Raw genomic sequence first — 14042 nt, forward strand, 5'->3', positions numbered from 1 at the left:
AAATGTCTAGCTAATGGTAATGATTATTATACAATTTTTATTGATTTATAAGGAGCTTTTGATAAAGCCAACAAAGAGGTTATTTTATATGAATTAGCTGGTCTTGGTGTTGAAGGGAGATTATTGCGCTGGATAGGGGATTATCTTCAGGAAAGGAAGGCTCAGGTGTGGTATCAAGGTTGTATGGTTCAAGGTATCAAGGTCAAGAACTCTGCACACCTCAGGGAGGAGTGTTGAGTCTCACCCTGTTTAATGTACTAATGAATAAGATAGCATCTGAGAAATACTCAAATTGGATAACTCCAATCATATATGCCGATGATATTTTGTTTCAGGGCAGAGATATTTCAAAGGTTCAAACAGTGTTGGACAATTTCGGAAACCAGTGTCACCACATGGGACTAGTGGTTAATGAAGACAAAACTAAAGTTTGAATGTAGAAGTCGGAGGCCCATTATATTGGAAATAAACGGTAAAAATATAGAGAGAGTTAATATATATAAATATTTAGGCATATATGTTGGATATACCCATGAGAGTTTGGAAACTGAGATGAACAGACTGTTGAGTCAATGTCGGAAGAGATTACAACCTCTGAAGGCCTTGGCATGCTGTGGAAAGGAGTGGGAGTCCAAGTGCTACGTATGATGTACTTGAGTACTGTGAGATTTCTTATTGATTATGCTGCACCTGTCATTTCTTGTTTTGGTAAAGGTAGGATGGGCAAGTTGGAGAAGATACAAAATGAAGCCGTTAGGGGTCGTTGTGAGCCGCTGCTACCTTAATTTTTGCCCACACTTGTCTTGCAGACGTTTCTCTTCCAATAGAGCTAGTGAACTCTAGTCATTGTCTTTCCCTTTGTAACTCATCTGCAATGTATGTACCTTAACCTGAATAAAAAATCTAATCTAAATCTATATGCTTAGATATATGCAAATGAGAGAGTAATAGAGCGAAACCTTTAAAATACTGAACAATTTGGAGGATATTGATTCATACAATTTCTTCAAAAGGTCAGATGTAACACGAACAAGGAGCAAAGGTTTTAAGCTCAACAAGCCACAGTGTAGGAGTGACAATAAATGCTTTTTAACCCATACGATTATGATCATGGCAATAAGGTTTCTAAAACAGTAGGCATTCTTCCAAAGTCAGACACTGTACTATGTTCCTCACCCTATCCTAGTCACTCAGTATTATTCACTCATTTATCTATGTCTTGTCTATGTCTTAAAGGTTACAAGACGTACATTAGTCAATACAATTGGTGCTTAAAATGTTAAGGATCTCTTGTGAAACACGGGTATTAATAACAAAATTTATTAGGTAAAATAAATAAAAAAGGCCCAAGGGCCATGAAGTAACAAGAATGCAAGGCTGACGTAAGTAGAGAAGACGGAAGATTCTTCATATTAAAAGACCCTGCTTCTCCAAGGTGGCAGTCACACCCTGCTTGCCCTGGACAATCACCATATGGAGAAGGACTGTTTACTGTGAAGGGAAGTCCACAAATGCAATGCCAGCATGAGTCAGTCTTGAAGGGTAAACGATGATGGCACCCTCACAGTAACACAAAAGCCGAGCAAGCCCAGTGAGAAAGACCTGTTGATGGGAAAGGAGGAGAATCATTAGTCACAACAAAATCCACATAGAAACAAAGAAGAGAAAAAAATAAAGTGGATGTCTGCTTTTTGTATAGACATAATAAATATTGCCATTTGGCTATGTATTTATATGATATATAATAGAATACAGCATAAAACAAAATAAGAGGGGTGGTAGGAGAAGAAAAGATTAGTGTTCAGTGAGAATCCACAAGGTCTTCTCTGAATACTCTTTATTTTCTTCAAGGCTGTGGGTCCCTACAATTGCACCAGAGGTGGTACACACCCCTATTATTATTTAAACAGGTGAGTAAAAATAGGTGAGTACACATACGGTGTCAGCAAACTTAGCCTCCAAACACACACACACACATGGTATCAGCAAGCTTAGCCTCCAAACACACACACACATGGTATCAGCATGCTTAGCCTCCAAACACACACACACATGGTATCAGCAAGCTTAGCCTCCAAACACACACACACACATGGTATCAGCAAGCTTAGCCTCCAAACACACACACACACATGGTATCAGCAAGCTTAGCCTCCAAACACACACACACACATGGTATCAGCAAGCTTAGCCTCCAAACACACACACACACACATGGTATCAGCAAGCTTAGCCTCCAAACACACACATGGTATCAGCAAGCTTAGCCTCCAAACACACATACACACATGGTATCAGCAAACTTAGCCTCCAAACACACACACACACATGGTATCAGCAAGCTTAGCCTCCAAACACACACACACACACATGGTATCAGCAAACTTAGCCTCCAAACACACACACACACATGGTATCAGCAAGCTTAGCCTCCAAACACACACACACACACATGGTATCAGCAAACTTAGCCTCCAAACACACACACACACATGGTATCAGCAAGCTTAGCCTCCAAATACACACATGGTATCAGCAAGCTTAGCCTCCAAACACACATGGTATCAGCAAGCTTAGCCTCCAAACACACACACACATGGTATCAGCAAGCTTAGCCTCCAAATACACACATGGTATCAGCAAGCTTAGCCTCCAAACACACACACATGGTATCAGCAAGCTTAGCCTCCAAACACACACACACATGGTATCAGCAAGCTTAGCCTCCAAACACACACACACACATGGTATCAGCAAGCTTAGCCTCCAAATACACACATGGTATCAGCAAGCTTAGCCTCCAAACACACACATGGTATCAGCAAGCTTAGCATCTAAACACACACACACACACACACAAACGGTATCAGCAAGCTTAGCCTCCAAACACACACACACACACACACACACACACACACACACACATGGTATCAGCAAGCTTAGCCTCCAAACACACACACACACACAAACACACATGGTATCAGCAAGCTTAGCCTCCAAACACACACACACACATGGTATCAGCAAGCTTAGCCTCCAAACACACACACACATGGTATCAGCAAGCTTAGCCTCCAAACACACACACACATGGTATCAGCAAGCTTAGCCTCCAAATACACACATGGTATCAGCAAGCTTAGCCTCTAAACACACACACACACACACAAACGGTATCAGCAAGCTTAGCCTCTAAACACACACAAACAAATGGTATCAGCAAGCTTAGCCTCCAAACACACACACACACACACGGTATCAGCAAGCTTAGCCTCCAAACACACACACACACATGGTATCAGTAAGCTTAGCCTCCAAACACACACACACACACACACATGGTATCAGCAAGCTTAGCCTCCAAACACACACACACATGGTATCAGCAAGCTTAGCCTCCAAACACACACACACATGGTATCAGCAAGCTTAGCTTCCAAACACACACACACAGAAAATGGGGACATTGAAACAGTTGATAAACTTGATTTCAAGAGAGAGAGAGGTCACTATGGGGAACTTCAAATTTTTTTAATAAGTAATTAGGCAGACTTGTTGCTAGACAGGGAAGTAAATTAAATGTATGCCAAATTTTGCAAAATATACAATGAAGGCACACAAACATTCATACCAAAACAGAGATGCAGGGCCAGAAAACAGGATTGGTTCAACAGAAATTGAGAGGGCCACAGACCAAAAGACACAAAAATGGAATGAAAGACCGAAAAACTACAAGCAGATGTCAACAAAGTTTTCGATTCGGCAGCAGAAAATAACATGATGTTTAACAGTGATAAGTTTGAGGTATGGCAAAAATGAGGATCTGAAACATAATACAGGGTACAAAACACAATCGAATCTTCCCATAGTAGAAAAACAGCATGTCAAGGATTTGGGAATAATGATGTCCGACGATCTAATGTTCAGGGAGCATAACCAAGTAAATATTGCGTCGGCCAGAAAAATGATCGGATGGATTATGAGAACTTTCAAATCCAGGGATCCCATCACAATGGTTGTACTCTTCAAGTCACTTATGTTGTCCCGTCTCGAGTACTGCTCAGTATTCACTTCCCTCTTCAGAGCAGGAGAGATTGCTGAAATAGAGGGAATACAGAGAACATATACGGCACGCATAGATGAGATAAAACACCTAAATTATTCGGATCGTCTCAAAGCTCTCCAAATGTACTCTCTAGAAAGGAGACGAGAGAGATACCAAATAATATACACATGGAAGATACTGGAGGGCCAGGTCCCAAATCTACACAGTAAAATAACAACGTACTGGAGTGAACGATATGGGAAAAAAATGCAAGATTGAACCAGTGAAGAGCAGAGGTGCCACAGGCACAATCAGAGAGCACTGTATAAACATCAGAGGTCCGCGGTTGTTCAACGTCCTCCCAGCGACTATAAGAAATATTGCCGGAACAACCGTGGACATCTTCAGGAGAAAACTGGACTGTTTTCTAAGAGAAGTTCCGGATCAGCCGGGATGTGGTGGGTACGTGGCCCTGCGGGCCGCTCCAAGCAACAGCGTGGTGGACCAAACTCTCACAAGTCGAGCCTGGCCTCGGGCCGGGCTTGGGGAGTAGAAGAGCAGAACCCCATCAAGCAGGTATCAATATAGAAAGAAGCCAAACCCCCAATCATACCAGCGATACAAAGATGCGAGAAACAATTATACAGCAGTAAGGGAAGAGGCAGAAATATATTTTTAAAAAGGGATAATGGATAAATGTAAAACAGAACTGGGCCTATTCTACAAATTCATAAACAACAAATTGCAGGTAAAGGATAATATCCAGAGGTTGAAAATAGGAAACAGATTCACAGAAAATGATAATGCAATGTGTGAAACATTAAACAAAAAGTTCCTAAGTGTGTTTATACAAAATGAAATCTTAAGAGAACCAGACACAATAAGAATTTCTGAGAACATCATAGAGCGTATAGAGGTGTCTAGAGATGAAGTGGAAAATATGCTAAAGGAGCTAAGTAAGAACAAAGCAGTTGGTCCAGATGGAGTTTCACCATGGGTTCTGAGAGAATGTGCATCTGAGCTCAGCCTTCCACTTCACCTGATCTTTCAGGCATCCCTGTGTACAGGAGTCATAGCAAACATGTGGAAAAAGGCTAACATAGTTCCAATCTACAAAAGTGGCAACAGGGAAGACCCCACCCCTCTCAGTTATAGACCTGAATCATTGACAAGTGAAATAGTGAAAAGATTGAAAAATAAAAAAATAATAAAAACTAAATGGGTAGAACACCTGGAGAGAAATTATATAATATCACACAGACAGTATTGTTTTCGATCTGGAAGATCCTGTGTATCGAATTTACTCAGTTTCTATGATTGAGCCACAGAGATTTTAAAGGAAAAATGTAGTTGGGTCGACTGCATCTATCTAGACATAAAAAAGGCTTTCGACAGAGTTCCACATAAGAGGTTGTTCTGGAAACTAGAAAATTTTGGATGGGTGACAGGTAAGCTTCTAACATGGATGAAAAATTTTCTGACTGATAGAAAAATGAGGGCAGTAATCAGAGGCAATCGGACTGGAGAAGTGTCACAAGTGGAGTACCACAGTACATGCACCAGAAATGTTCATTGTCTACATAAATGATCTACCAGTTGGAATACAGAATTATATAAACATGTTTGCTGATGATGCTAAGATAATGGGATGGATAAGAAATTTAGATGATTGTCATGCCCTTCAAGAAGACCTGGACAAAATAAGTATATGGAGCACCACTTGGCAAATGAAATTTAATGTGAATAAATGCCATGTAATGGAATGTGGAATAGAACATAGATCCCACACAACCTACAAATTATGTGAGAAATCTTTATATAATTCTGATAAAAGAAAGAGGTCTAGGGTTGATTCTAGATAGAAAACTATCACTTGAGGCCCACATAAAGAACGTTGTGAGAGGAGCCTATGCCACGCTTTCTAACTTCAGAATTTCGTTTAAATTCATGGATGGGGAAATACTAAAGAAATTGTTCACGAGTTTTGTTCGGCCAAGGCTAGAATATGCAGCGGTTGTGTGGTGCCCATATCTTAAGAAGCACATCAACAAACTGGAAAAGGTGCAAAGACATGCTACTAAGTGGCTCCAGAACTAAAGGGCAAGAGCTATGTGGAGAGGTCAGAGGCATTAAATATGCCAAAACTAGAAGACAACAAAAAGAGGTGATAAAATCACTATGTACAAAATAGTAACAGGAATTGATAAAATCGATAGGGAAGATTTCCTGAGACCTGGAACTTCAAGAACAAAAGGTCATAGATTTAAACTAACTAAACAAAGATGCCAAAGAAATATACAAAAATTTCCTTTCGCATACAGAGTGGTACTCGGTTGGAACAAGTTAAGTGAGAAGGTGGTGGCGGCCAAGACCGTCAGTAGTTTCAAAGCATTATGTGACAAAGAGTGCTGGGTAGACGGGACACCACGAGCGTAGCTCTAATCCTGTAACTACTCTTAGGTAATTACATATGGTGTCAGCAAGCTTACCGTCGAAACACACACAAACAGCCTGCCTATTATTCAAGGCCTTCTCTGAGTACTCTCTATTTCTTCTCTGAGGCTATGGGTCCCTAATCTTGCACCAGAGTTGGTACAACTTTTAAGAATTTAACTACTGCACTAAGCACCTGATTTTGGCAAAGACTTCTTAGTGCAATTGTCAAGGACATAGTTCTGGTATTTTTTTGTTTATAAATATTCAGGTATAGTTAATGTCAAAATGTTTCAAAACTCAACAATTTATATTTCAAAACAAAAAAAGTAATGAAAACATTACAAAACATTAAAATATAGCCTAATTAATTAATTAACAAAATAGCACAACTCTCAGAATGTCTAAAGGTGCTTTGAGCAATGAAGTAGTTAATTATATATATATAATATATATTTACCTGTGACTACTGCTTAGCAAAAATTTGATCTCTGTGAAAATTGGTCTCGTCATTGCTAGGAGATATTTTAAGACCATGATTTGCTGTGGATGGCACTGTAGTCTTCAAGTCATCAATCTAAAAATAGAGGTAATCTTTTAAAATGTAAATTTTGTATAAAAAAATGCAAAAATAAATTGCAAGAATAATATGAAGTTATTATACAATTTTTTTTAATTATTTAAATATTTGTGAGACATTATTAAGAAATGTATGAAGTACAGATTCTCTAAGACCTGATATGTATCTGCTTATGTTCCACCACATTACATTCAGGGCTGAAGAGAAAACACAGCCAGTAAGGTAATGATCACTTAGGATGGACTGGGATGCTACATGTAGGTTGGGGCTAAGCTGCGTGAGGCTAGGATGCCCAGCCTGCCTTGTCTAGGCTGGGCTGGGCTAGGCAACACTAGGAAGGAGTTAACAAATCTCTGGAGTGCCTTACTTTTCCTGATATCCTTAAAACAGCAAAAATGATGCCATTTTATAAAGGAGGCGAGACAGCAGAAATAAACAATTAAAGAAAAATATCAAATCTACTTATACTTTCAAAAATATTTGATTTTTTTTTTTACAAACATCTCTTCCTACTTTGTAAAATTCAACATGAATACAAACACACACACACACACATCCCTAGGAAGCAGCCCATAGCAGCTGTCTAACTCCCAGGTACTTATTTACTGTTAGGTGAACCAGATATAGAGAATAACCACAAAATGCTATCTTTATAAGAACTATCTTGTAAAGCCACTAGTACACGCAGCATTTCAGGCAGGATATATAATATATATATATATATATATATATATATATATATATATATATATATATATATATATATATATATATATATATATATATATGAATACATACATACGGGACAAAGAGCCAGAGCTCAACCACCGCAAGCACAACTAGGTAAGTACACACACACACACACATTATATATATATATATATATATATATATATATATATATATATATATATATATATATATATATATAGGGGGGTACCACCACTGGTGTAATTATAGGGACCCACAGCCTCAGAGAAGGGAACACAGAGCACTCAGGGAAAAACTTGACATTTAACTCTGAATACGAAAGAGTGTTCACTTCTCCTACCACCCCCTTTTTTTTTTATTATGATGTACACTTTATTATGCAAGGTTATACAGTTACATATCTGATTTTATACAAAAAATGAACATTAAGAGGACACAAGAAAAAGTTCGCTTCCTAGAGGCTGTAGATTTCCTCGAACTCCTCCGACGCCGGGCAGGAACCGAGGATGCAGCGGGCATTTCCCCTCTGGATCGCGACACTGAGGCGCTGAAAGAGAAAACTTGCTGCTCTAGGGTCTCTTGTGGTGTCAATGAGCTTGGAACCAAGATCCTTAAGAAACCTTCTTGCACTCTCACCCCATGGGCCTAGGGTCTCAGACCCTATTGGAACGAAATTGTACCTTTGATCTAATTGCCTGTACTTGACTGACTTTTGTTTTTCTCTGTGTGTCGCTGCGGCTCCTGCCGTGCCGGCAGAGAGGGTGATGTATGTCGTTGCCAGGGTGGATACGCAAGTATAGTCCCATGCTAACTGCCTGCCACCCTTCCACGGACGCAGTGTGATTCCGTCTGGTCGGCCGGCAAAGCTAACAGAGTCACGGTTCAGTAGGTTGCGGGGCTCTCTCTCCGCTGGACACTGAGCAGAGGCAAGGCTTCTTTTAATGATGTCGTTGACTTCGTCGTGTCTAGTGTGCCAACCACCCGATTTTCCACAGTGCAGGCCATGCAATCCATATTCGTCAGCATCTGCCTCGCCGCAAATACACCTGTGAACAGTGTGGATAGGGGCAGCAAGGCGGAGAGCGACTGCAATACGGAGCTCCTGCGGATGAAGACGTGTGCCTGTCGCAGACATAGGGACTGCCAGAAGGAAGTCCCCTGCATGGGGAGCCTGCACAGCTGTGAGGCGTGCACGATCACTGGGGGTTGTTGCTGCCTCCAGCAAAGCTGTGGCTTCTTTGTCTACAATGGGGCTGTCCCAACTGGATTGTTTCTTGGCTTTCGGCATGGCTGGTCTGAGTGCTGGGTCTGTCATGGCACCCCATTTCGTGTCACATTCCGTGTAGTGGGGGTCCTGTATCCCCGCTACATCACTCAGGGTGTCAGGTAGAATTTCCTTAACCAGGTCATCTGATGCTGAGGAGGAAGACAGGAAGGCTGGGACTGCAATTTGGGTGGCGGTGCGGACACCCAAGCCACCGAGCCTGACAGGAAGAGTGGCTTGTTTCCACTGGCATTCGTTGAGAGAGAGGTTAACAACTTTTTCCAGCATGGTCTTCAGTAGGAGGTCATACTCGTCAAGCTTTGGGTTGTTGTAAGATGGGGCGCACCTCAGAAAGTAGGTTAGCCTCGGAAGGGATAGGCATTTGGTGAGGAGATAAAAAGCATCGTGGGCATCGATGTCACCTATTCTGTCTTCCATCCTCCTAAGGTCTGCGATTTTCTTGTCGAGGATCTCCTCAATGGCGTTAGACCCGAGGGGAGCTCCAAGGAGGGTGCTGTTCTCGGCCCTAATGACATGGGCTCCAGGCAAGGCAGACCTTATTCTAGCTACGATGTCTGGGTTGGAGGAGACTACTTCACACTTGGAAGGGTTCAGGACGAGACCCAGGCTTACTTCTTGCTCCCTTATTTTCCTGATATCTGACAAGAGGTGGTCTACGGTGCCAGCTATAGTGCCATCATCCAAAAACCAGATGTTGAACTCGCTGGACAAGCTTTCGGTGATTTCTTTTAAGACTAAGCAGAAAAGAAGGGGAGCAAGAGGATCACCTTGCTGAACACCTTCACATGATCTGATTTCATGTTCACCAAAGAGCAGTTTTGACTCGCCACTGTAGCACGATAGTATGAACGGGTAGAGGGGCCGGAAATGGCGATGTACGGCACAAAGTACTGCATCTCTTCTTACCATGTTGAAGGCATTCTTAAAGTCCAGTTTGAGCAGGGCCTTTTCATCAGAAATGTTTGTGATGTATGCTCGTGCTGCATGGGCAGCCGCTTCACAGCCTTGGGGGATACCAAATTCTAGCTGGATTGGTTTCAGCAATTCAGCCGCTTGCTGGCTGACAACCCTCGTAGCAGCCTTGGCAATCAGGCGTCGGAGAGTGTTGCCAACAGCGATTGGCCTGATTCCTTCGTCCTTCTTTTTGAGAGCACAGAGGGAGGCACCAAAAAAGAGAGGCCTGATGACCTCAGGTATCTCACCAGCCAGACACATGTTGACGAACCTTGTGAGTTCCATAAGAAGATCTTGTGCAGCATCACCAACCGCAGGATTTAACATTTGCTTGATATGTTGAGGTTTTAACCCTGTAAAGCCGCCTGCTGACCCAGGTGGAAAAGACCCAGGTGGCACTATATATATATATATATATATATATATATATATATATATATATATATATATATATATATATATATATATATATATATATATATATATATATATATATATATATGTCGTACCTAGTAGCCAGAACTCACTTCTCAGCCTACTATGCAAGGCCAGATTTGCCTAATAAGCCTAGTTTTCATGAATTAATGTTTTTTCGACTACCTAACCTACCTAACCTAACCTAACCTAACGTTTTCGGCTACCTAACCTAACCTAACCTATAAAGATAGGTTAGGTTAGGTTAGGTAGGGTTGGTTAGGTTCGGTCATATATCTACGTTAATTTTAACTCCAATAAAAAAAAATTTACCTCATACATAATGAAATGGGTAGCTTTATCATTTCATAAGAAAAAAATTAGAGAAAATATATTAATTCAGTAAAACTTGGCTTATTAGGCAAATTGGGCCTTGCATAGTAGGCTGAGAAGTGCGTTCTGGCTACTAGGTACGACATATATATATATACATATATATATACATATATATATATATATATATATATATATATATATATATATATACATATATATATACATATATATATACATTATATATATATATATATATATATATATATATATATATATATATATATATATATATATATATATATATATATATATATATATATATATATATGTCGTACCTAGTAGCCAGAACTCACTTCTCAGCCTACTATTCAAGGCCCGATTTGCCTAATAAGCCAAGTTTTCCTGAATTAATATATTTACTATAATTTTTTTCTTATGAAATGATAAAGCTACCCTTTTCACTATGTATGAGGTCAATTTTTTTTTATTGGAGTTAAAATTAACGTAGATATATGACCAAACCTTACCAACCCTACCTAACCTAACCTAACCTATATATATAGGTAAGGTTAGGTTAGGTAGCCAAAAAAAGCTAGGTTAGGTTAGGTTAGGTAGGTTAGGTAGACGAAAAAACATTAATTCATGAAAACTTGGCTTATTAGGCAAATCGGGCCATGCATAGTAGGCTGAGAAGTGAGTTCTGGCTACTAGGTACGACATATATATATATATATATATATATATATATATATATATATATATATATATATATATATATATATATATATATATATATATATATATATATATATATATATACATATATATATGATTGTCAGACCATGGAGGAATGATTTTTTTTAATTTAATTTATATAAAAAATTATTCCTTCTGAAGATGTATTAATATATGAAAGTACTTAAGGAAATTCCTGTTTCAATTCTTCTTCCGTGGTCTGACACTGTCACATTTTTCATCAAGTGTTAATTTTTGTGATTTACACACACGTGGCATGTTTACGCACACACATTATTTATATATATATGTATATATATATATATATATATGTATATATATATATATATATATATGAAAATGAGTTGCCGTCGGGGAAGTGGCTCATATAGCCTCGGCTATCACTTCCTTTTGACGGCCGTGATGGTCAAGCGGATTAAGGCGCCCTGTAGTTACCAGTTGCGTTGCTTCTGGGAGTATGGGTTCGAGTCACTTCTGGGGTGTGAGTTTTCATTCGCATATAGTCCTGGGGACCATTCAGGCTTGTTCGCATTTGTGTTCCTCACGTGTGCCCCAAAGAATGAGGTGATTTGGTGAAATGCTATGCCCAAGATTACCATCCGAGTTGCCGTCGGGGAAGTGGCTCAAATAGCCTCGGCTATCACTTCCTTTTGACGGTCGTGATGGTCAAGCGGATTAAGGCGCCCTGTAGTTACCAGTTGCGTTGCTTCTGGGAGTATGGGTTCGAGTCACTTCTGGGGTGTGAGTTTTCATTCGCATATAGTCCTGGGGACCATTCAGGCTTGTTCGCATATATATATATATATATATATATATATATATATATATATATATATATATATATATATATATATATATATATATATATATATATATATATATGGAACCCTCAACCCTATAAGTGGAGGGTTCCTACAAACTCAACCAGAGGTGGTACCCTCTATATATTAATAAAAAGGCAAGGCTATGCTAAATCTAGGCAGGGATTGGCTTGGCTAAGCTGGTCAGGGCTTGGCTAGGGTAGGAAGGGGTAGGAAGGACTGGTCATGTTTAAAAGCAAGGCAGGGTTAGGCTAGGCAAGACTAGGTAAGGGTATACTGGGATAGGCTTGGCTACGGTAGGCTAGGAAGAGGTAAACTAGGATAAGCAAGGCTGTGCAAGCACTATGCACAGCTAGAATGAAGTATGCTAAGATGGTTTAAGCTGGGCTAGGTTAGGATAAGCTGTGTCATGCAGGGCCCCGATTGACGAGTGGAGTCTAATGGTCTAACCTTCTAGCTAGTTTGCTGACCTAAGAGTGTAAATGCCTAGCCCCTAACCTGAGATCTACACAAGAGTTGTTACATTCTTGTACAGCCACTAGTACGCGTAGCGTTTCGGGCAGGTCCCTGGAATACGATCCCCGCCGCGAAGAATCGTTTTTTCATCCAAGTACACATTTTACTGTTGCGTTAAACAGAGGCTACAGTTAAGGAATTGCGCCCAGTAAATCCTCCCCGGCCAGGATACGAACCCATGACATAGCGCTCGCGGAACGCTAGGCGAGTGTCTTACCACTACACCACCTGCTGCAATATTATTATAAAAGAAATATTACTTATTATAATCGTAAATACTAAATACCTGTTGTGTTGATTTAGGGGCGACGACGATCGTGGGATCGGATGCGAGCCACAGGTGGCCTACACCATGCTTTCTAAGGCGTCCATCTCATAACAAAAACAAATCCGTGCATTCATACACAAACAGAGACCCCGTGGTTATTCGAATACTTGCAATTCTTTTACTTAAAATAATAACAATTAGATTAATAATAATTAACATAATTTTTACGCAAGATTCATAAAAATCATTAATACTATTTTAAAAAAAATTATAAGACATCTAAAAACAGATATACAGACTTTGTGTGATATTTATTTCAACATTATATATTAATAGAATGTTGTAACTATTATTTTTAAATATTAGGTAGTTTCCAGCTACGTATATCGCATATAAACGTTGCAAAAAGATTTTAGACTGAATTAACACATTACACATTTATGGAGTAATTAACAACAAAACAATCTTTATTTTCATTGCAGAACATATATCAGAGCATACTAGTGACTCATACATTTAAAATAGTGTGATTTTTAAACAATTCGGTTGTAAACCCGCAGAACCGCCTACCCGCCAAAGACGTAACATAAGAAATGGTATATAATTCATTATTTTAAATTCCATATATAATCATTAATAATTTTCGGCAGCTATCGAGGTTCTCCATAGGTAAATTCCTGTACTCTAACAAGATGCTACTTGCTGTTTAGCTGTTTAAATTCTTGGAAAATCGTAATGACCAGCGACATAAAATATAACAATGAAATAGTAGCTGGTAACTGTAGGTGAACGAAAAATTAAATTCCAAATTGATTAGATGTTTTTCTAAAACTAAAGATCGACCTGAAGGAATTTTATGAATTATGGACTAATTAAACAAAAAAAATGGTAATTTTACTTGAAGAACAGATACCAGAGAATAG

General features: G+C 39.5%; 1 long non-coding RNA gene across 2 annotated transcripts; it reads right to left on the reverse strand.

Annotated features, from left to right (window-relative positions):
• Nucleotides 1–1385: 1385 nt before the first annotated feature.
• On the reverse strand, nt 1386–13273 carry LOC138368241 (uncharacterized). 2 transcript variants are annotated; one of them, XR_011229551.1, is made up of 3 exons: nt 13138–13273; nt 6939–7055; nt 1386–1602 (listed from the first exon to the last, which is right to left on the reverse strand). It is a non-coding gene; the product is annotated as an uncharacterized lncRNA (long non-coding RNA). The 2 variants fall into 2 exon arrangements; XR_011229553.1 differs by lacking the exon at nt 1386–1602 and adding an exon at nt 3820–4097.
• Between the last annotated feature and the right edge of the window lie 769 nt (nt 13274–14042).

This window comes from Procambarus clarkii, chromosome 3 (assembly GCF_040958095.1).
Source record: "Procambarus clarkii isolate CNS0578487 chromosome 3, FALCON_Pclarkii_2.0, whole genome shotgun sequence".
Lineage (NCBI taxonomy): Eukaryota > Metazoa > Arthropoda > Malacostraca > Decapoda > Cambaridae > Procambarus > Procambarus clarkii.